Below are 24,182 nucleotides of genomic sequence, written 5' to 3'. Positions count from 1 at the left end.
TTCTAATTACTCTTTGGAACCCCTGGGTTGCTCAGGGGACGGAGAGGAAGGAAGGGGGTCAGTTACCCAGCTCCTGGTTCTAGACATGTGGCAAATGGTATTTTCCAAAACTAGCTCCAGCAGTATTTCCAGTCCCACATGCTCTCTACTCCATCTTCTCCCCTTGAACCCAGACAGGAAGGGACATTCTGGGCCAGGTCATAAAAGGCATCGTGGCTTCTGCCTGTCTCTCTCTCTCTTTGGGTGCCTGCTGTTTGAACCCAACCTCCATGCTCCTCCAACTCTTCCTCCATGAGGAAGCCCAAACTAGCTCACAGGGAGAGACCGCATGGGGAGGAACAGAGGCCCCCAACTAAAAGCCAGCATCAACTGCCAGACAGGAGAGTGAATGACCTTTCAGCCTCCAGCCCTAGCCTTCAAGTCTCCCAACAGATATTGTGGAGTAGAAGCAATCTATCCCCTCGGTGCCCTGCCCAAATTCCTGACTCACAAAAACCGTGAGACATAACAAACGATTATTGTGTTTTAAGCCACTACTTTTGGGGATGATTTGTTACACAGCAGTAGATAACTAGAACAGGCCTCCACTTAACCAGAGTGGCATGCTCTTTTATCTGCTCTTTATTTCAGAATCCCAAATCAGATTTTTCCTTTTAGAAAAAAAGAGGGTCTGTGGCTACAAAGGTTTGAAAACACACTGGTCTGATGGGGAAAAAAAAAAATGTACACACACACACACACACACACACACACACACTAGTTTGGCATCTCACAGACCTGGGTTGAAGCCCAGCTCTGAGCTTTCCAGCTGTGTGACCTTGCACTACTCCTGTCACCACTCTAAACTTCCTTCTCTTCATAGATAAAATGGGGGGATGACAGTAATTCACAGAGTTATTGGAAGGATTTTAAGAGAACTATGAAAGCAACCAGCCCTGAAGCCAAGAAAGTGTTCCAGTTAAGAGTAAGGCTCCAGAGTCAGACAGACCCGGGCTCAGATTCCAGCTTGGTGCCCTCTGGTTTTGTAATTATATACAATTCACTTCTTTGGGCCTCAGTTTGCCATCGCACAATGGGAATAATAATTGCACCCAGTTCTTGGTCTAATGCAGGCAAAATGCACATGGTAAGTGCTCAGTAAACAACAGCCTGTCATTTGATTGATGCTCATCAACTCAAGTTCCCTCTCCTGCCTTCCCTGAGCCCAAACAGGCAACAAAGCAGCCACTAGTGCCTCTCAAACGCCTGTCTTTGAACAGCCAGACGTGAGGACTCAATGACTCTCCCAGGGACCCTGAGCATCCCTGACCCTGTGTCGAGGCAGACGTGTGGGACAGAGCAGCGGGGGCAGTTCTGGGCAGTAGACACCTGTTCCTACGCCAACATTTGTCCTCTGCAAGCACTAAGACAGCAAACGGGAACTTCAGTGCATCTACTCCAGCTGTGTCTTGAAGTTGTTTGTCACACCACAGCCTCACGGCCCACAAGCTAAGTGATCTCATAGAGGCCCAAGCCAGGCAAGCAGAGGCTGGTCCCGGGCTGCGTTTGCATCTGGGCTGCAGCAAGGTTCCAAACCACCAAGCAAGTTCCTCCTGTCCTGGACATGACGCCAGGTGAGCATCGTGTTGCAGGTTCCCACCCCCCAGGGTGGTATTGAGCAGGCATTTAGATACCTGGCGTGGAGAAGGGTGATGGATGGCTTTATTAACCCACTGAGGCGAGGCTACTGACAGTGAAGGACTCTCCTGTCCGGGGAAGCATCCCTTGCCTGCAGGCTCCCTCAGCAGCCTGCCTGATAGCCTGAGCCCCTGACGGATGGGCAGCTCCTATGAGAACCAATGGGAGAGCAGTGTGGGGACAGGCCAGCATCCCTCCAAATGCCAAGCCTCCTTCCAGGCTTCACCACCATAAAGCTGAGTACCACCAAGTCACCTGGTCCTGAAGACCAGGGTCTCCCGACCTTAACGTCTGAATCGAGTATCAGAAAGCAGCAGTCACCTTGTTTTTCATGTAAAAGATGCCCCCTGGAGTTGTGCAATGCAGCAGCCCTGCTGGCATTTCTAAATGGCATTCTAACTCCACGCTAAACGTCTATGCCCCTGACCTCTCCCCACAAGCTCTGGATAATCTCAGTACTATTTTGGGTACCCACTTTGTAGATGAGGAAACTCAGGCTCAGAGAGGTGACTTGACTGACCCAAGGTCCTACAGTGGGATCAGAACCCAGGTCCACCCCACTCGAGTCCCTCAGAGGAGAGAGCAAGAGTGAGGAAGCTTCTGCCCACTCCTATTTCTCCAGAGCCCCCAGGAACTCCTCCAGCCTCCAAGACCCCCCTTGCCCTAGGCACAACCCCCTCTGAGGCTCCCTCAGGGTCCCAGTGAACTGGCCTCTCCCCGCCCCGGCCGGCATCTCTCATCACTGCTGTTCCCGGTCCTTTCCGCACGTGTCTGCACTCCAGCAGCAGCTCTAGCTTCCTCACCCCAACTACCTCCACACGGGCACGACCAGAATTGTCCTTCTGTAAAACCCAAATCCACCCTACCCCACCTCTGACACAGCAGGGCCTTCCCCAGCCCCAAAGTAAAGCTCAAACCCCTCAGCCAACCCAATATCCTTCACAAACATGGCCTGCCCCTTCCCAGCCCAGCTCCTGCCCTGACACCTCCCCACATCCCAGTCTCACTGACCCTCAGGCCACTTCTCACATTCACGTGGGCCATTCAGACCCTCCCCTCCACTCAGAAGGCCCTTCTCCTTCGGCACCTGCCCTACCCGTTCACCTTTCGGACCCAGCTCCCCTGCCCTGGACTCCCACCCACCCAGGCACTTCTCCCCCTGCAGGACCCCATATTGCGTTTGCACTTCCCTTCATCACACCCCTCAACATGCACGGTCACTCCCTCGCATCACCCACTACCTCCCCACTTTTCTGTGAGTCCTCCAAGGACAAGGACAATGTCTTTTTTTTAATTAACTTTTTTGGAGTAGAGTTGATTTACAATGTTGTGTTAGTTTCAGGTGTACAGCAAAGTGAATCAGTTATACATATACATATATCCACTCTTTTTTAGATTCTTTTCCCATATAGGTCATTACAGAGTACTGAGTAGAGTTCCCTGTGCTATACAGTAGGTTCTTATTAGTTACCTATTTTATATATAGTAGTGTGTATATGTCAATCCCAATCTCCCACTTTATTCCTCCCTCCCACTTTCCCCCTTGGTAACCGTAAATTTGTTTTCTACCTCTGTGACTCTATTTCTATTTTGTATATAAGTTCAGTTGAACCATTTTTATAGATTCCACATATAAGCGGTATCGTATGATATTTGTCTTTCTCTGTCTGACTTACTTCATTCAGTATAACAATCTCTAGGTCCATCCATGTGGCTGCAGATGGCATTATTTTGTTCTTTTTTATGGCTGAGTAATATAAAGACCATGTCTTATTCTCCATTCCACCACCCAGGAGCAACTAGATACTCAGGTTAGAACTCTCGTGATTTACTATTACGATTATTGTTTCAAATAAAGCCTCTGCTCCTGTCAGGGCAGCTCCAGAGCAAGCCTGGCTGGCCTCTGCCATCCCCTTCAGCCTCATCTTACCCCAAAGCCTCTCTTGCCATGTTCCAGCCATGCTGTTCTGCTTCTAGTTTCTTGACTCTATCCAGTTCGCTCCCACTTTAGAGCTCAGCGAGCACGTGCTCTCCACCTGGAATGTTCTGCCTCTCTCTTCACTTGACTGACTCCTATTTATCCTGCCTAGCTCAGCTGAAATGTCACATCCTCAGAGGGGCCTCCCGTGACCACAGGGTTTAAATCAAGTGCCCTGTTCTACATGAACAGGATAGGCTGCAACAGCTTGATTGCATCAGCGTCCCAATGCTTCACCATCTTCTCTCTCCCTTCATCCATAGCTTTTGCCTATGATTCTGCAGCCACTCTCACTAAAGAGGTGACATCTATGTCCCCACCACTGAAATCTAGGCTGGCCTTGGGACTTACTTTAGCCAGTAAAATAAAGCAGAAGTGATGCATAAACATCAAGAAGCATTGTGTTTTTTCACTTACCCTCTTGCTCATCTACCTTCATCATGAGAATGTGCCCAGGCTGGAGATAAGATATGTGGACAGAAAGGAGCCACCCCTGTCACCCCAGCTTATACCAGCCAGATCAGACAACCCACAGCCAACCACCTGATACAGGAGTGACCGAGGCAAGACCAGAAGAACAACCACACTGTGCTCTAGTTAACTGCAGACTCATGAGCTAAATAAATGCTCATTGTTTTAAGACACCAAATTTTGGGATGATTTGTTACCCAGCACTTTGTGGCAATTGAAAACTGATATCAGGAAACTGATATCTGAAATTTCCCTTCCTAGCAGGTCACAATTATGACTGTGTATTTATTTGTGCATTTATCTTATAAATGTTTTTTCTCCATTAGACTATAAGCTTCATGTTGGAATGTAGCATGTCTATCTTTTACATTACTGAATTCCTTGGTCTGACATAGTATCTGGCATATAGGAGGTGCTCCCAAAAAATTCACTGAGTAAATTAATTGAGTTGAATGGGAGAATAAATGAATGCCCCCCATTCACTCCTCTTGTGGCCCTTTATCTTCCACTTCCCTAACAGCCAAGCCAGAGCCGTTTTCCAAAGCAACTGACAGCAGAAGGATTAAGTCAGAGCAGATGATACTTCACCCTTGAGCCCATCAGCCATGAGAACCTGAATCCCTGAGCGCCAATTAGAGCCTCTGACACAAGCTTTTATGATTCTGAAAGTAATGCCCATCTGTGAGAGGTCTCCCTGGAACACCTCGTTTTAGTCTTGGCAACCACCCCATGCCACCAGCTCCAGGGAGTGGAGGGAGGGGAGCTCAGGCAGCACATACTTCCTCCCCTTCAACCATTAAACTAGGGGCATATGGGAGAGAAGCACTCCTTTCCCATCCTCTCAAAGCTGGTATGTAGTGTACCCCTCTCAGGAAGGCTTGTGCAATACCTTCTCCTACATTGTTATCAGAGGTCAACCCCTTGCCTCCTGCCATGCCCACTGAGAAGCTGGTCTCTGCAATCCAAACCACCTTCCTCCCCTCCCAAATCTTTTTTGCCATGTTCAGAGATCTTACATTGAATGATAAGGCACCTCTTTCCATGAATGCCCCCCCACTCCTTTGGCTACAGCTTTAAGCCCTCCATATAAGCTATTCTGGAAATGGACTGGCCCAGTATTGCTCTCCTGGCACCTGTACAATCAAGCAGGGATCAACAAAGAAAAAAGCAATTTCATTCATTCTTCTTATTCTCTTACTTATGGATATATTCAACAATTATTTTATTAAACACCTACTATGTGCCATGTTCTAGGGATACAATGGTATGTGAGAAAGACATGGGCCACCATGAAGTTTATAATCTAGTGGAAGAAGCAGGCAATGAACAAACAAGCAAATTTTTAAAAGGAAATATCAGATAATAAAGGAATTAAATTTAAATAAGGTAACATAACAGACAGGACAGAATAGAAAAATAAAATCCAGGTCGGCTGCAGAGACAAGAGCAAATCCATAACCCACTTGGAAAGTCTGTTTGGCAGAATTTTTATCTCCATAAGCCAAAGAGAGAGCTGAGTTTGTCAATGAACCCAAAAGGAAATTATGCTTTCACTCAACATACATTTACAGAGCACCTACCGTGTGCCCGGCTGCTATAAAGTGGCAATGTTAAAACTTGACTTAATGTCTTCTGGCTCCAAATGAGGAAGGAAGAAAGAGAATAAAGGGAAATTAGCATTTACTGAGGACTTACTATGTGTCAGAGCTGTGGGATTTCACTCAATCTTCATAAGGCATCAGGGAGGTAGTGACTAAGGTAATTCCCATTTCCCCACAGCTCAGGAAAGTGGTACAGCTGAGATTTGGACCTATGTGGGTGTGGCTCCTTCCCCCAGAGCATGCTCCTTCCCCAACCTCTTTTTAATTGAATCAAATCATCAGAATGAAAATCTTTATTTTTACCAGAATGTGAGAGCTTTATTCCAAGAAGAATTTATTAACAATAATAAAATAGATGATCGCTCTTAAGAGTTAAAGGAGCTCTCCACGCCCCTCCCATCACCCAGCCAAATCCCCACCCCCCCACGCAGTTTCCTCTTCCCCCGACAATATCTAGTCCTCAGGTATGACCAGTCTAGACGCCTTGCCAAATGTCCCCAATCAAGGAGCCAAGGTACATCTTCTATGGGGCACCTGCCTGAGTCTTTGGGGCAGATATTTTTTATGCAATGATTCGTGCCACAAAGAGAGCAGGATTAAAATATCTTTTACAAAATGCATTAATTCCCAGGCAAAGATAAAAATTCCGTTTGACTCAAATAGATTTTCCATGGTGAGTTAGCACTGCAACGAGGGTAATGAATGGGGGAGGTGGAGGCTTCCGTCTCATAAATCAAAGGGGGGGGTGGACAGGGGGCATGGAGTTGATGCAGGAGGGGAGCGGTGCTAGTGAAACCTCAACCTTCGAGAGGGACGCTCCCACCCCTCCCCCCAGTTCTTAATGATCTCATCAGGGGTCCAAGATCAATTCCCAGCCTTGTTCATCTATCCCCTTCTGCATTCATTATTTTAATAGTATCCACATAGGGCCATTCAACATTTGTATCAGGCAAACGTTAATGGGGAGTTTGTTTGGGAAGCTCAGGAATCAAGGAGAAGCAAGCCTCCATGGTTGGGGCCAGGAGAGCCGAAAAGCGAGCAAATGTGGAGATTGGAGAAATATGGGAGGAAGAAAATGACAACCAATGGTTCTGTCCAAATCATACCAATGTGACTGAGTTTCCCCTTCTCCCTACAGGGCCCCTCCAGCCCCCAGAACTCTTAGCAAACCAATGAGCATAAAACTTAGCCATGTGGGTTTGAATAAAAGGAGTCCAGACCTTTGAGCTGGATCAAAAAAACTGTCATTCTAATTCACCCCACAAATACTTCCCAGATGCTCATCTGAGACAAGCACTGAGCTAGGCTTGAGGAATGCAGTGTGAACGAAACCAGGCTGGCCCTTAAGGAGCTTCAGTCTAGATAAATGGAGAAGCAGCTTCAGTTCAGGGCAATAAATGTTATGCTAGAAAGAAGCAAGGGAGGACATGGTCAGGGGCTTCCAAGAGGCAGTGATGCTTGAGATGAAACTTGAAGGTCAATGGGAATTTTCCAAGCGCCACTAGGGTAGATGCACTTTCTGGGCAGAGAGAACAGCACATGGAAATGCATGCATGAGACAGGCTGGTGTGTTTGGGACCTGCAGGACGCTGGGAGTCCTGGAAGACACAGAACTGGCAAGAGGGTGGGAGAAACTGAAGAAGTTGACCAGAACGTTGTGTGCCAGGCTGTGGGATAAGGCTTCATCCTGTAGGTCCAATAGTGCTTCAAGCAGAGTAGAGACATAAAAAAAGAATTGTGTGTTGAGAAGCCTCGTACAAAATAGATGAAAGGATAGAGATTCAAGACAGGAGGCAGTTGGGACACTTTCAATATTCCTCTTGGGAGAGGATGAGACCTGAACTAAGACAGTGGCTGAAAGATGAGAGAGGAGGGGTGAAGCCCAGGGGTATTCTGGAGGGAGATCTGAGAGTCAGGCCCCACTTGTGCTCTGGCACTCCTCTCTGACCCCCAGGCATCCAGAGGATGAGAAAAAACAGAACAAAGGAGGGGCTGAGGAGTTGAGTCAATGAGCCTGGTGCTGGAAGCTGAGTCCTAGGAGGAGTGATTGAAGAAATGAGGGACATGGCAGACATTTTCAAAGCTTCTTGGGCTTTTGCCTTAGAGTTCTCCCAGAAGCAGAATTTAAGACAAGGACTTAGATGCAGGTAGTTTACTTGGGAGGTGATCCCTGAAATGAAGATTTGGGAGACTGAAGCACAGAAGGATGGAAAGCCAATACGAGCTGGCTTTGGTTGAGCTGGTTACCCTTGTGGGCAAACGGGGCTCATTCCCACTGGGGACCCTCTGGGGATTGTGAGAATGTACCTCAGACCTGTCCCTCCAGAGAACAGGAAGCTGGGTATCTACCCACCGACTCCTGTGGGTTGCCCCCAGTGGTGTTCTCTCTGTTATGCTTGCAGGCTGCACCTGGGCAGGGAGTGAAGCGACCCTCCCCTACTCCCCCCACCCCAGGCTTTGGAGAAAGGCCTGAAACCGGAGAGCTGGGAGACACGGGGAGCACTGAAAATGCGACTTTCTCAACAAATACCATATGATATCACTTATATGTGGAATCTAAAATATGGCATACTTGGGGACTTCCCTGGCGGTCCAGTGGTTAAAACTCCACGCTTCCGCTGCTGGGAGCACAGGTTCGATCCCTGGTCAGGGAACTAAGATCCCTCATGCTATGTGGCACAGCCAAAAATAAATAAATAAAATATGACAAACACAAACTTATTTATGAAACCAAAGCAGACTCACAGACATGGAAAAAATTTATGGTTACAAAAGGGGAAAGGGGGTGGGGAGGGATAAATTAGGAGTTTGGGATTAGCAGATACAAACTACTATATATAAGACAGATAAACAACAAGGTCCTACTGTATATCACAGGGAACTATATTCAATATCCTCTAATAAACCGTAATGGAAAAGAATACAAAAAAGAATGTGCATGTATATGTATAACTGAATCACTGTGCTGTACACCAGAAGCTAACACAACATTGTAAATATACGTCATTAAAAAGGCGGGGGGGGCTTCCCTGGTGGCGCAGTGGTTGAGGGTCTGCCTGCCAATGCGGGGGACGCGGGTTCGGGCCCTGGTCTGGGAAGATCCCACATGCCGCAGAGCAACTGGGCCCGTGAGCCACAGTTGCTGAGCCTGCGCGTCTGGAGCCTGTGCTCCGCAACAAGAGAGTCCGTGATAGTGAGGGGCCCGCGCACTGCGATGAGGAGTGGCCCCTGCTTGCCGCAACTGGACAAAGCCCTCGCGCAGAAACGAAGACCCAACACAGCCATAAATAAATAAATAAATTTAAAAAAAAAAAAAAAAAAGGCGGGGGGAGGGGACTTTCTCCACATGCATGGAAATCTCCCACAATATATACAGCTCAAGTCAGAGATGGGATGAAGGGGTATATCATGGGGCATCAATGGCATCTGCCACAGCTGTCCACAAGCAGAGGGAGCAAACAAGTCAGGAATGGACCCAGAGATAGAGTCAAGAGCCTCATTCACCATCCCAAACCTGGAGAAGGCAGAGGTGGTGTCGAATGCCCTTATTGCAATGGATGGCACTCTACAACAAGGCATCCCTATGCCATCAATAACAAGAGCTACAATTTATTGCATGTGGATTTGCTGCCAGGTACAGGAGTAAGTGCTTTCCATGCATTATCTCACTTAATTCTAAAACAATCTTAAGAGGAAGGTCTTATTGTAATTCCCATTCTATAGAGGAAGAAATCAACGCTTAAGGTGGAATATGTTATTTATCCAAGGTCCCCAGACTAAAAAGGGAAGGAGCTAGGATTGGAACCAGGTCTCTTTAACCCCAGCCCCACAGCCCCATGTTCCTCCTTCAAGGGCACTTTATCCACGTTACTGGACAATTGGTGAGATTTGGATAAGGTTTGTAGATTAGATGATGTACTGTATGAATGCTAATTTCCTGGTTTTGAAAGTTCTACTGCGATTATGGTTATATGAGAATTTCCTCGTTTTTAGGAAATACACACTGATATATTGAAAGCAAAGGGACATCAGGTCCACAACTTATGTCAGACAATTCAGGGAAGTTATATGTTTATACACACACACACACACACACACACACACACAATGATAAAATAAATGTGGTTAAAGGTTAACTGTGAGGGAATCTGGGTAAAAAGTATACAGCAATTATTTGAATTCTTTTTATAACTTTCCTGTAAATATGAGATCATTTCAAAATGTTTAAAGTTTTAAAAAAACCACCTAATCCCATGGAGACTCATCTGTCTTATTCTTCAAAAGAAGGATTAAAACAAATTTCCGTCCATTACAATGAGCAACAAAATAAAAGTTATTACTACACAGGAAACGCCTTTGAAGAACTTATCAGAAAAGGGTCTTGGCCCTGAAGGGTTTCTTGGATATTTGGATATTTTCTTCTCCTCAGGATCTTAAACTCCTTTGGTGGCTGAGACTTGGGAATCAATGCTGACATCATGTCCCTGGCAGGGCAGGAAACAGAGCTGGCAGGCATGCCAGGCGTGGCCATTGGGAGAATAGAATTTCAACCCACCCTTTCCTGCCTGTCCCATGCATGGGCACTTCAGCTCTTGGAATCTTGTCTCCTGTGGATCTCAAAGCTGAATTTGGCCTCGAGGTTTCCCAGGTATTGTTTCAAAGGGATGTTAATGCTGAAAATGGCAGAATGCCAAGGGTTTGGAAAAGGGGAAGAAAGGGAATTATTGCTGGAGGGCGTTGGGGGTGGAGAGTTGGGCTCCAGCCCTGACTTCACCAAGCGGACAATTCCCTCAGATTCTCTCAGCCTCATTTTCCTCATCTGTGACAGGAGGAATCATAATACCTCGCTCACAGCCATCATCTACTCATGCACTCGCTCAACAGCATTTACTGAGGACCTTCTGTGAGCCAGATGCTGGGCAAGGCACTGGGAGTAGAAAAGTTAATTGAGAAGGCATGGTCACCCCCTCCTAGAATTTACCACCCAGAGGGAGGTGATTGACAGCAAGCAAGCAGATAAGTGATATCCTTATAGATTGTGATAAGTGCTGTGGATGAAACAGACTGTGACAAAGTATAAGGGGATGGCGACCTACTTGGTCAGGGAAGGCTTCTCTGTCGAGGTGATGCTTTACAGAGGCTTGAAGGCTGAGGTACCAGCCGGGTGAAAAGGCATTCCTGAGATAATTAGAAATGATCCGGAAATGATCGTGAGATGATTAGCACCCCTTCCTTCCTCTTTTCCCCTTCCTTCCACCTTCACCCAAGGCAGGCAGCTATTCACAGAGGGGCAAGACCTCTTTGTGCAAAAGGTCAGCAGCTCCCTGGGCAGGTTGGGCTGGGCCCTCTGCAGGGACCCCCTCTCCCTCTGTCCCCCCACACACAGGACCTGTGCCGGAATTCAGAGAGAAAAATGTGAAACTCCCTTATCAGATGGTTGTCTGATACTGCCAGTTACCAGTGGTGACACTGGGAGTATGTCAAGCAAACTGCCTTTACACTCACCCCTCCCACGCCACAGGCAAGGGCACCTCTCTGAATTGTCACTCCGAGCGACTGACAGGAGTCATTGGATAAATACCCCAGCTCCCTCACCTCCTGGGCAGAGTCAGTCTGAGGTGTATCCTACGCTAACTCAGCACAGTGGGACTGAACCCCAGTTACCCTGCTCATGAACGCTTCCTGTACGAACCTCCTTCCCTTCCCTGTCTCACCTCCCCACTCCCACCACTGTTTGCTGGGATCACCTCTCAAATAAACGATCTGCATTCACATTCTTGTCTCAGGATCCACCTCAGAGGGAAGCCAACATAACATAGTACCCAAAGATCATTCAGTAATCTGAATGGGACTGTGAGCTATTAACTTTGTGTGCTGCTTAAGGGCTGGGGCAACCTGTCTTTTAGCTCATTTCTGTATCCCCAGCCAACATCTCACCTAGGGCCTGGGACAGAAAAGAAGCACAATAAATGAATTGTGACCTCTCAGAACTAGGCAAGTCCCTGCAAGGGCAGACGCTGGACCCAGCCCTCCTTAGGAGAGCCCTGGGGGATGTTTGCCAGCCTCCCCCCCCACACCCCAGGGTCTCAGACACCTGGCCTAGGCATGAAGACGACCCCACTAAGGAGACCAAAGCGAGAGACACTGTCAAAAATCAGGAGTGACATGAATGGGCAGCACAGAGCTTGCTGTGCTGATGAAGCCCCTACTCTTCTCCCCTCTGCAGAGGCGCCCAGCTCCACCGGGCACGGCTCACCACGGTGAATGTGCAAGCAGCCACAACATGGGGGCCATCGCAGTTAGCTCGGGAAAGGTACAAGAGCATGACAAATATATGTAGTTTGAAAATTGGCCAGTCTTTTGCAATAATTTAGAGGCACTAGTTAGGAGCAATAGAAACCCCCCAATTACTGATGTTTAAGGCTGGCACTGTTGCTGGCTGAATATTTCATGCATAAATGAACTTCCACTAGGCCACCCACTGCTTCTGATGAGGCTCTTTCGAGCTTTATTGCCCGGCGCCCAGCAGGGTCCCGCCAATGGGCCCCATGACGGATGATGCATCGTTTTGCGGCTTAAATAATGCAGTGCAGGACAGGCTCAGTGCTGGTGCACTTTATTTACATATCAATTGAGTGGCCACTCTGAATATGAAGAAATATGAGAGGGAAAGTCGCTGGCACTGAATATTTCATGGCTATGAGCCCCGCAGGAAGCGAATGTCCCCAGCCCAGAGCTGGGCCTGGCCACGTGGGCTAGGGAGTACTGGCATTAATAGTCTGGGAGACGAGGCAAGAACAGTCTCCCCAGCCAGGAGGGGAGCTGCTAACTGGAATTGATGAGCCCCCCCCCATCATCTGGACACGGCCCACCGCTGCTTTTTCAAGTCAGCAGAATATCTGCTTCCTGCCTCTACCTTCTGGTTCCTGGAAACTTCTACAGAGAGGGAGTTGGTTCAAGCCATCACACACTGACTTTCCAAGCCACGGGGATGGAACAGAAGGAAGCAGGGGGTGGGAAATGGCATGGTCCACTCAGGAAGGCCCTCGCCCTTTCTGAGGATACACAGGAAGATGAATTAGGAGACCCAGCCCAGCCCCTTCTCCCTCAGAAGTGCCTCTGGGAACTCCCACTCCTGCAATCACTCACTTACCAATTATCTTATGATTCTCCGCCATGTGCCAGGCTCCGTGTTAAGTGCTGAGGATACAGCTGTGAAAAAGACACAGCCTCTGCCCTCACGGAGTTCACAGTCAAGCGCGAAAGACAGAAAACAAAATGGAAAATTATATTGATGGGATGTATTAGCTGTCTATTACTACTTAACAAATGACCCTCAAAACTTAATGGCCTAAAACAATAAGCATTTATTATCAATCACAGTTTCTGTAGGTCAGGAATATGGGAGTGGTTTAGCTGTGTGGTTTTCACTCAGGATTTCTCGTGAGGTTGCAGTCAAGATTTCATTAGGGCTAAAGAATCCAATTCTAAGGTGACTCTCTCGTGTGTGTGGAAAGATGGTGCTGGCTGTTGGCAGGAGGCTTCAGTTCCTCTCCAAACTGATCTCTCTGTAAGGCTGCCTGAGTCCCCTGACAACATGGCAGCTGGCTTTACCCAGAGTAACTCAAGAGAACAAGGTGGAAATGGCAATGTCTTTCATGACCCACCCCCAGAGGTTGCAAACCATCATTCCACCATATTCTATTGGTCACAGAATAAACCCTGATACAATGTGGGAGGGCTACACAAAGGCATGGATACCAGGAGGCAGGGATCATTGGGGGCCATCTTGGAGGATGGTTACCACTTAAGGGCAGATGAAAGCATAAAGAGGGGCAGCTAGTCTGCTACAAGGGAATCCGGTAAGGCTTCCTAGAGGCAATGACATGTGGTTAGAGACTTAAAAGACAAAGTTCTCTCAGCAAAGAGGAAGAGAGAAAAGCATTCAGCAGAGGGAACAGCCTATGCAATGACCCAGAGCCAGTGGGATGGGGAACCCAGGGAACTCAAACACAAAGTTCAGTTTGGCTGGAGCTCAAAGGGCATTGAATACCAGGCTTCATCTCGAGGGACGTGGGGAGACGTCAACGGATTTAAGACTTCCCTCTGGGTGTGGTGGGCCCCAAGTCTGCTGCATCCAAGCAATGGTGGTGAGTCTGGGTGGGGTTGAGAAGTTGCTCTGGAGACATGGGGACAAAACCCTGAGTCAGCCCCAGGATATAGCATACTCTAGAGGATCCAGCTTAGGGCTAGAGTTAAGCTAGAGTTAGGATTAGAACTGGAGAATTGGACAGAGGTCCTGTTTCAAATGCCAGCCCCTCCCCACCATTCACTTGCTGGCTATGTGATCCCTGGGCAAGTCACTAACCCTTAGTGGGCCTCGGTTTTCTCATCTCTAAAATGGGGATAATAGTAGCACCTACTTCATAAGGTTGTTGTAGATGTTGATTGAGTAAAGGCATCTGGCACATAGTATCCACTCAGTAAATTCTTGTGGAGTGAATTAGGTCTTCACCTGTGTCTATTACCAAAAGCAAGTTCATGTGCCCAATGCACAGTGAGGCCAAACAATACCGAAACATTGGAGTTTGGAGTAGAGAAAGGTTCATTGCAGGGCCATGCAAGGAGAATTTGTGGCTCATGCCCCCCAAAAAAACCGGAACTCTCCAAAGGGTTTCAGCAAAGCATTTTTAAAGGCAAAGTGAGGGAGGCGTGTAGTTGGTTGTTGCAAACATCTTGGTGTAGGAATCCTTTGCAGCTGTCCACTGTAGGTCAGGTCACAATGTTACTGTAAACCTCCAACAACACAAATGTTCTTCTCTGTTCTGCAACTTTGTATCTCTGTGTGAATAGAAAAGTGTTATACCCTTAAAGGTCAGAGCCTTGAGAATGGGCTATCCTGTATATTTCAGGCTTTGGCAACATTCTTAACTCTAAGCAAAAGCAATAGAATGCAAAGGCTAAAGTAAAAGAAACAGACCTAATATGGAGTCAGATTTGTTCTTCCCTATTACATGTCAAAGTCCTTCTCTCGGGGACCTAGACTGCCCCCCACACACACACCTCTCCCCACCACCAACCTTCTCCCCAGATTTTAAACATGACCCAATATTCTGCGCCTAAGAGTCTTGCTGCCAGGCTCCCCCACCAAATTAGAAGTCCCCAGGAGTGGTCAAAGCCAGACTAATGCCCTGCTTTTGGACTGACCACACCCCAGCAGGGCTGTGCTCAGCTAGGTGAGTTTTCTGACTTCCTTATGCTCTTCATTCTGTCAGTTTCCTTCATAGCAATTAACACAACTTGGGAGTTACTAGTTAGTTGTGTAATTATACAGGTTTTGCTGTTGTTTTGCATTGTTTTATATTTTGCTCTTACCCTTCATCTACCCACCAGAATTAAAGCTCCATGAGGTCAGGGACCTGTCTGCCTTGTTCATTGCTGTAGCCCTAGTGCCGGCACAGCAATTGACAACAAAGCCTAGCAGATGAAAGTGGAGAGTCTGGGCCAGACTGCCTGGGTTTGAATTCCAGCACTGATACTCTCTGGCTGAATAGCTTTGGATAATAGAGCGACAGGGTTTTTCCCTCTGTAAAGTGGGGCCAAAAACAGTACCTATCTCGTTAGGAGTATTAAATTATAGTATATGTAGAGCGCTCAAGAACAGTTTTGGAACATAGTAAGTGCTGTACAAGGATTTGTTTTCTACATGGATATGGATAGATGTAGAGAGAGAGAGAGAGAGAGAGATACAATAGTAGATGCTCAATAAAAATTTTATCAATTAATAATGTGCTGAGTTTAAGAAAGGGACAAAGTCTTAATTGGAGCAGAGTGTGAGATAGGGCTGAAGACCCTCACAAGGGTAAGTTCCTTGATCTGAATGAAGAAACCTTAAACTTGGAAACCTTAGAATTTGGTGGCCGTGGGGAAGGGCAGCTGCAAGCATAGGCCTGGTGGGATGGGGCAGGAGCCAAAACAGAGCCTCGGTGGAGCCTGCACCTGAGATTGCCAGCCTTTGTACAGCTAAATAATACATTATTGATTTGTCAAGCATATTTGCATATAAATAAGCGTGATCATTCATGGAGGCCCAAACAGCACCGCCTCCCCTCAGTGCCATGATTATAGATGGATGGCCCTAGTTAGACACGAGCCAGGGACGCTGCTACTACCCCTGCCACCAAGTGAGCGGCTGATTTAAAACATTTATTGGAGCATGTAAGTGTGACAGCCTAGTGGTGAATTTGGGATAACTAGTCTAAAAGACAAGATAAACGACTCCTAAAACTGGTATTGTGACGAAGATGCCACCCCCCGCATCCCCCTCCCCCCCTCCCACCAGCTCAGTCCTGATGCCAAAAATATAGCCAATGATAATTAACTGGGAAATGTTCACAGGCGGGATTATGTTTCAAGTGCATTTTCCGAAGGACTTTAGAATTTTACACCCAAGTTGATTGTGTTCCCCTCCCCCTGGTGATTAGACTGGAAGGGGGTGTTTCAACTAGAAGAAAAAGCTGGGAATGCAGGGGGTGGTCAGACAGGCCCAGACAAGGTCTCCAATGCCAGGCAAGCAGGTGGCTGCAGTCAGCCTTCCCCGAACTTGAAAGGAGACAGATCTGCGGGGTGAAGCATGTTGACCCAGGGAAATTATGCCTGCCATGTTAATTCATTCCACGTGGGAGATCGGCCGGGAGCTTGGAGGCTGGCATCGGCCCCCTCTGATGGATCAAGGGACCCAGCTGCTCAGCTATATACAACGCTAGAGTCTCATCATTGCAGGGAAACATACTACTTGCTAACATTTCATTTTAATTGTCCTAAATTACACTTACAGCCTGGTGGAGCCAGTCAGCAAGTATCAGACATTACCTTGAAGATCAGCTTGGCCTAGAGAGGATCCTGTGGTCCCAGGGCTGGGGCTTCAGTGCTATGCCTTTTTGTTCCTGCCGCCCACCTCCCTACTTCCAAGAAAGGGGTGAGAGCTGCCCTGTGACCTCCAACCCATCCTATCAGCAGGTTTGAGGACTTCTTTTCTGAGATTTAAGATATGAGAGGGCCCTTTGGGATTTGCATGGGGCCCTCGAAGAAGAATCGAAAAGGGAGGCAACACAGCAGAGTCTGTGGTCAGCAGAATAATGGGACCCCCCAAAGAGATCCATCCTAATCCTCAAAACCCTACATGACAAAAGGGACTTTGCAGATATGATTAAAGATATTGAGATGGGGAGATTATTCTGGATCACCCAATGTAATCATAGTGGTCCTTATTACAGCAGCAGGAGTATCAGAGAGAGAGAAAGATTTGAAGATATTACCCTGCTGGCATTGAAGATGGAGGAGGGGCCACAATCCAAGGAATGCAGGCAGCCTCTGAAAGCTGGAAAAGGCCAGGAAACAGATTCTCCCCTAGAGCCTCCGAAAGGATGCAGCCCTGCCAACACCTTGATATTATCCCAGTAAGACCCATTTCAGACCTCTGACCTTCAGAACTGTAAAATAATAAGTCTGTGTTGTTTTAAGCCACTAAATAATTTTGTTACAGCAGCCATGGGAAACTAATACAGAGTCCCAGGTGTTCTCATCCTGGCCTCACCACATCTTGCTGTGTAGCTTTGGGTAAGTGACTGAACTTCTCTCAGCCTCAATTTCTTCATCTCTAAAAGAGGGATACTAGAACCTGCTTCCTGGGGCTGTTGCAAATATTAAATGAATAAATACCTGAAAAGGGCTTAGCTCAGTGCCCAGAGTATAATATGAGCTCAATAAAAAACACTGACTCTTGTAACTGTGGTGTCATTATTGTCCCTCACTGCTTGTTCTCCCCCAAGACTTTGTCAGTGAGAATAAAGTTGATAAGAAGATGCATATCACCAAACTAAAGATTGATTTATTGATCACTTTCTTTATGCAAACTACTGTGCCAGGAACTGGGAATAAAATAGCAAGCAAAAAGAGACCCAGCCCCTACCCTCATGGAGTTAATAAGATAGCAGGGGAGATGGACCAGATTAGATAATTCAATTATATTATATATCATAATATTATAATTATATGTTATATTTATATTGAATAATCTCCCAAACGAGTGCTGAGATTTAGAAGTGTGAAGAAGTGTTTAAAAGATGTGTCCCATCAGGGAGGTCAAGGAAGGCTTCCCAGAGGAAGCTGATAGGGTTTGAGCATATTTGGTCCTTTGAGACCACAAGAGCGTGGACCCCTCTGAGCTGCAGGAGGAAGGATTCTGCCTATATCCTCAGGGTCATTCTAAGGCCTCTGGGGTATATGGGAGGAGTTAGGTCCAAGCTGAAGGCCTATAGGTGCCCACCATGGTGGATCCTGGGAAGGTAGAAAGGCCTTGGCCACAGGTAGCCCAAATAGGAGGTGGCCTGATCACGAGTAGCCTTGAGCTCTTTGGGATGACTCTATCTCTAGGATGCTGGGCCCCTATTTGACTCTATATATCAAGCCATATCTTGTCCTTAGGCCCTAACCCTGAATGCACAGGCCCTAGGCTGACCCACAAACATCCAGGCCCGCTGTAGTCATCTTGGGGTAGAGCCATCCTCCAGGCCATCCCTAGGCTCAGCCTGCCTTTAAGGAGGTCATGTCAACAGACTTGCCTCGCTTTGGAAAGTATCCTCAATCTCCTAATATGACTTGATCTCTTGGAAATTTAAAATCTCACCTACTGCTTTCACAGCATAAACTATAAGAAGTAAAGCTAACCAAAATGCCCTGTCTAGTGAAGATGTCTAGAAGACAGTAATGCTCAATAGGAAAGAAGAGAGCATAGTGACTCAAGGATGTGTCATCATCTCTGAGCTGGAGTGAGGGGAGTAGGAGATTTGTGTACTTATCAAAGGAGACATGAATTTAAAATCATGTGCAGCCTTTCAGTATAGCCTTTCAAGGAGCTTCTGTGCCTGCCAGATCCTTGTATCAGCCAGCTACTGCTGTGTAACAAACACCCTCAAAAATCTCAGAGGCATACAATAATAATCATTTATGTTTCACTTATGGGCCTACAGATCATCTGGGATCTGGCTTCTCTAGGCTGCAATTGGCTGGGCTGGCTTCCAGGCCAGAGATTAGATTCTGCTGACCTTCCATTGACCAAAGTCAAGCCCAAAGTCAAGGAATAAAGAAATGTATTCCACCCTTCATGAATCCAAAGCAAGGCCTATGGCAAAGTCCAATTCAATGGAGAAGATAACTATACTCCTTCCATGGACATGGGAGGGAAGAAGGGAAAGAGAAAAAAATTGCCTGACCACCATGAAACCGATCATATACCCCAAAACTCTGTCTGGGGATACTGGAATGCTCCTCTCATGGCCCTCCCCTCACTCCATGCACAAGAATCTAGGCCTCAGACTTCATTCTGTGTATACACTAGCCTTTCTGCATACCATCTGATTCCCATGATGACTCAAGTTGGCCATGTCCCAAAGCCCCTGGTCAGTACTTGTTTCCAGGCTTGAAAAGTCATCACATAAAATCCCAGGCCTGATCTGGGATTCCATACACATAGTAGATGTGCAAGAATAATTTATTGAATGAATGAATGAATAGATCAATCAATTAATCAATCCCAAGCCTACCCTTTGAACACTATTCATTGGTCTGTTGGATGCCCTGTACGTAAACTCAATCCCACCACCTCTCCTGCCGTATACACAGCTTGGCCAGGGATATGCTCCAGAATGCACCTATCCAAACAATGACTGTACAAGCTCCAGACCCTCTCTTTCTCAGCTTTCACAACACTGGCCATGTAGCTGGCAGAAATTCCAAAACAGCCTACAAATGTGGATGTGGGAGACCACATCCCTGGAATATTTTGCAAAAAAGCAAATATCGTGATAAACAATTGGAAATGTGGTGCTTTTATCTGCACTTTCAGTAGCTGCTCATATGTTCACATTAAAACAGTTGAAAATGTATAATTAAAAATCTGTTTCAAAATGCGGAGAACATGTAAAAATAATTTATCCATTCACAGATGAAAAACGAAAACAAATAAGTGTGAGCCATGGAAAAAAATAAAAGAAAGCAAACTCCATCAGGACGCAGACTCCAATGGGTAGTGACTAGAACGAGTGTCCTAGTACACACATGCCCCACATCCCCCAGCATGGAATCCAAAGGGTCTAGGCTGAACCTGCAGACTTTTCAATCCACCCAATTTGATGCTTCAGTTTTTCAGTATGAGAAGAATTGCGGGAACAAACCTCGAGTGACTATTTGGTGAATAGCCCTATGTATGGGGCTCAGACCCAGATGAATGGGATGAAGAGCCAACCTTGAAGTCCAGCAGTAGAGATAAACAAGCACCAGGGGAAGAATATTAAACTGTAAGTGTTTGCAACCTCCCCACCCAGACTGCTAAAGAGAAGCTTATCCTTGGCTATTCTGACCCTCTTCCTCCTCTCCCACCTGGGAGATTCTGAGTTTGCCAGTAGTTTCCCTGGGATTCTTTTTTCACTCCTATTTGGGAAAATGTAAGGAAAAACCACTTAGGAGGGGAAAAGGACTTGAGAGAGAAAGAGAATTAACAAGGAAATCAAGAGCCATGAGTGATTTGGCTTAGAGAGAATTTTAGTTGGGAGTTAATTATGAGGGCAGCTATGAAGGGAGGGAGAAGTTGAAAGCCAGAGTAATGAGGAAAGAGAATTTTAAGTGCTGCTGTGAATTAGGATTTGGATCTTCTCTGGCATTCATTGAGAGACACCAATAAAAGATTTAAATTGCTTTAAATTCCTTTGACTGCTATATGTGATTCTTTAAATGCAACTCCAGGCTGAGACTGGGTCATGTGGGGCCTTAGTTTTATTTGGGTTATATGAGTAAATATGCAGTTCGTATACCCTGTGGAACAAGCTCCAATAGAGGTGTGGATACAGCATTTTGAGAATATAGAGAAGGGAGCATCCCAGGAGAGGAAGCCAGGCTTCCCAGAGGGGATAATGTTTGAGTTGATCCAGAAGGATATGTTCACCTTATAGGCATGAATTTCAAGGGCATTCCTGGTAGAGGAAATAATATCTGCAAAGATACAGGGTGTTTAGGGTAATGCAAAAAGTCTAGTGGGATGAAGAAGCAGCCAAAAACTCAGTGGGTAGACAGGAGCCACATGGTAAAAACGAATGACCTTGAATGTCATTAGGAGAAGCTCAGCCTTCATCCTGTGGTCAACAGACAGCCATGATTCTGAGTATGGAAGTGGCACGTCTCTGGGATCACATACACTCAACCCTCCTGCCAGGGAGGCTGCAACCCCTAAAGCAACCTACCCTCTCTCTCCTGGACTCCATCCTCAGAAGAGTAACCAGGGGAAATGGAATCAGGCCTGAAGCTGACTCCAGAGGTTACAAAGGCACTTGCAAGAAGTTCACAGTTCCCAATGAAGAGAAAAATGCACTCTGGAAAATAAAAAAGCCATTTGTCATCTGAATTCATGTGCAGAGAACACATTTCTTTCCAATGAGCATGTTTCACAAACTTGTTTAAATGGAAATGGACTTGATTTCAATGGCAATGCAGTCTTGGTGGCAATCTGATGTTTTATTTTATTGTTTGCAATTAGTGACAAGTGAGGAAAATATCCAAATCATGTCACATCATACAGGGTGTGTGTTATCCAAGTACTTGGCTCTGGCGCGAGGATGGGGGGTTGAGGGATGCAGCCATGAAGAACTTGAACGCCCAGAAAAGAGGCTGAAAGACATGGTGTCATCAAGCTCTTAACAAAAGCAGAGATGTTCTTTAAAGTCAAGAAGTACATACACACACCCATAAACACACACACATACACACACATATCCATAAACATGCACACATACTCATAAAGACACACACAGACATATACACACCCATAAACACACACCTGCCCCTAAACACACACACACACACACACACACACAGCTTGCTCACTCACCTTATCTTTCTCCAGGTCTCAGGTTAAAGGTTGCCTCCTCACAGGTGGTTTCCCTGATGCCCTGGACCTTTAGGCTCCGTTGTGTACACTGTACAGCACCCTGTGCTATTCACAGTTAAATAAGTGAGGAGGGAGGGAGGGCTGAAGGAAAGGTGGAGAAAGAGAAAAAGAAGTAAGCCTGAGAGTGCAAGGCCAAGACAGAAAGGGACTCAGAGACAAGGGGACAGGGGGAGAAGGAGAGAAAGACGCCACAGTAAATAAAGGGCAAGGCAATGATCACAGTAAGCTTTTCCTCATCCTCTGCCATCGGTGTGTCCACAATTGCTTCCTCTCTGGGATGGCACTAGACTTGCACAACCTTCCAGCTGTAACTGTAGGACAGCATCTACCTCATCACATTTCATCTTTATATCAACCCCAAGTGACGGGGGCCATCATAGTCTTATTTCTCAGGCAGGGACACTGAGGCTTAGCAAGGGTATGTGACTTGTCCAGAGCTACGTCATTAGTGAGTGGCCAGAGCTCCTGGCCCTCTAGGAGGGAACTGGCCCGATGTGGGCTGGGGCACAAAGTTGATGTTCAGTAAACATTTCCTGAAGGAGTGGGACCAGGAGTGGGATTCACTTCAGAGAAATTTGAATCCAGTCCTGAGTACAGCGGAGCTTGATCCTGCCTACCCCATCCCACCACCAGCACCCGCCCCCGCTCACTTATCACCGTGTAATTGAAATAATGCCTATCGACAGGGACTCACAAACAACTGCTCAATTTTCCTCAAAATTCAATTAAACTTCGTTTATTCTGGGGATCGATCCAATTAAAAGAAGGAAAATTTCAGATGGTCTGAGCAACACCATCCATCTTCAAACACAGTGTCTACCCCAGTGATGTAATAATTTGCCCAATCAATGCTTTAAAAGCATTTAGCAGTCTTGATAATGAACTTTTGTCAAAACAGCCTTGCAGAGCAATAAGTGCCTGCAGATTAATATGAAGTCATAAAGGGCTAATGCCTTGGGGGGGAAGGGGGAGCATGAATCAGTGGGAGCCATGGCCTGGAGCTTCCACACCATCTCAGAACCAGGCATGGGCAGTGCTTCCAGGACCCAGAAAATACCAAATGCACGTCCCCATTTCTGCTCTGTCTTCAGGTTCCTCTCCCTTCCACGGTCTCGGGTGCCCAATTCCACCAGCCAGGGACCTGGGACAGCCTAGATCCAGACCATCACACTCAGGGCGTGTGGGGCCACCCACCCTATTGGAAAAAAATGTCCAACGGAAGGAGGCTTTGCTTGGAAGGCTTTGCTTGACCATCTCTGAAAGCTCTAGCTTCAAAAATGGTCTTTGAGCTGCAAGAGACTCCTTTTCTATTGTAGTGTCCTCTTTTGGGGTGGGGCAGATATTCAACTGATTCACTGTATGACCTTAAGCAAGTTACTTAAAGTCTCTGAACTTTAGTTTCTTCATCTGTAGAATGGGGATGGTAGAATTTATTGATGCTCAGGGGAAGGAGGTTGGGTTGGATTTGTAGGTGATGAGGATGCAAAGGGTAATAAGACCCAGCCTCTGTCTTGAGAGAGTTCAGAAGCACTGGGGAGAGACAGGTGCAAACAACCACAATGCAAGAAGTTCATGCTGCCAGAGATGTCTGAACCCAGCACTGGAAACACAGTACCTGAGATCAGAGGGGGCTTCACCAAGGCAGTGACCCTTGACCAAAGAGTGGGTATTTGCCAGGAGGAGAAGAGAAAGGAGAGAATCTGGGCTGAGAGGATTGCAGGTCAGAGGCGCGGAGGGCACATGTGAGATGTACAGCATGGCTGAAACGGAACCAGGAAACGGAATGGGATGGGTTGACTAAGCCAGATCCTCAAAGATCTCGTTTGCCAGGCTGAGGACATTATCCTATACTGGAAGGGAAATGGGGAGCCATGGAAGGTCTTAAGCAGGGGATGGGTATGAGGACAATTGCACTCAGGAAAGTTCCTTCAGGCAAGCCATGAGAGGGATGGGTTGGTGGGTGTGGGACAGTCCTAATGAGTTAGGTAAGATACATGTGCTCATCACACAGCCCCGCTCCTCCAGGAGTCCCCCAAACCCCTTCTCCCCACACTGAACACACCCACCCCGACTTCCCTGGCCCCAGCAAGAGTGCCCCCATCTCTCCAGGCAGGAAGCCTAGGATTCCTTCTGCACACTTTCCTTTTCCATCCCTCATGATCTCTAGGATCCCTCAGAAAACTTCTACCTGAATGCTGGCTCCTATGTGGAAGAACAGGCTGGCCCGTCCCCAAAAGGTAAGCTCACTTTAGTCCAACAAGGCATCCTTACCACTCTTAGAGGGAGGCCAGGATATAAAGTGAGCCCCGCAACCAGACCTGGATGGGCCCAGAGCTGTCCGTGGTTCTGGCTGCCTTGGTCCAAGGAAGAGGAAGGGAAAGATGACCCCCAAGGCAGGTCAGAAACCCTTGTGCGGGGTCAGGGGAGTTCCCCTCCAGAATCAAGGCTTGGCAAG

This window comes from Balaenoptera physalus (assembly GCF_965194825.1).
Source record: "Balaenoptera physalus genome assembly, chromosome: 16".
Lineage (NCBI taxonomy): Eukaryota > Metazoa > Chordata > Mammalia > Artiodactyla > Balaenopteridae > Balaenoptera > Balaenoptera physalus.
Note: the sequence above shows the minus strand (reverse complement) of the source record.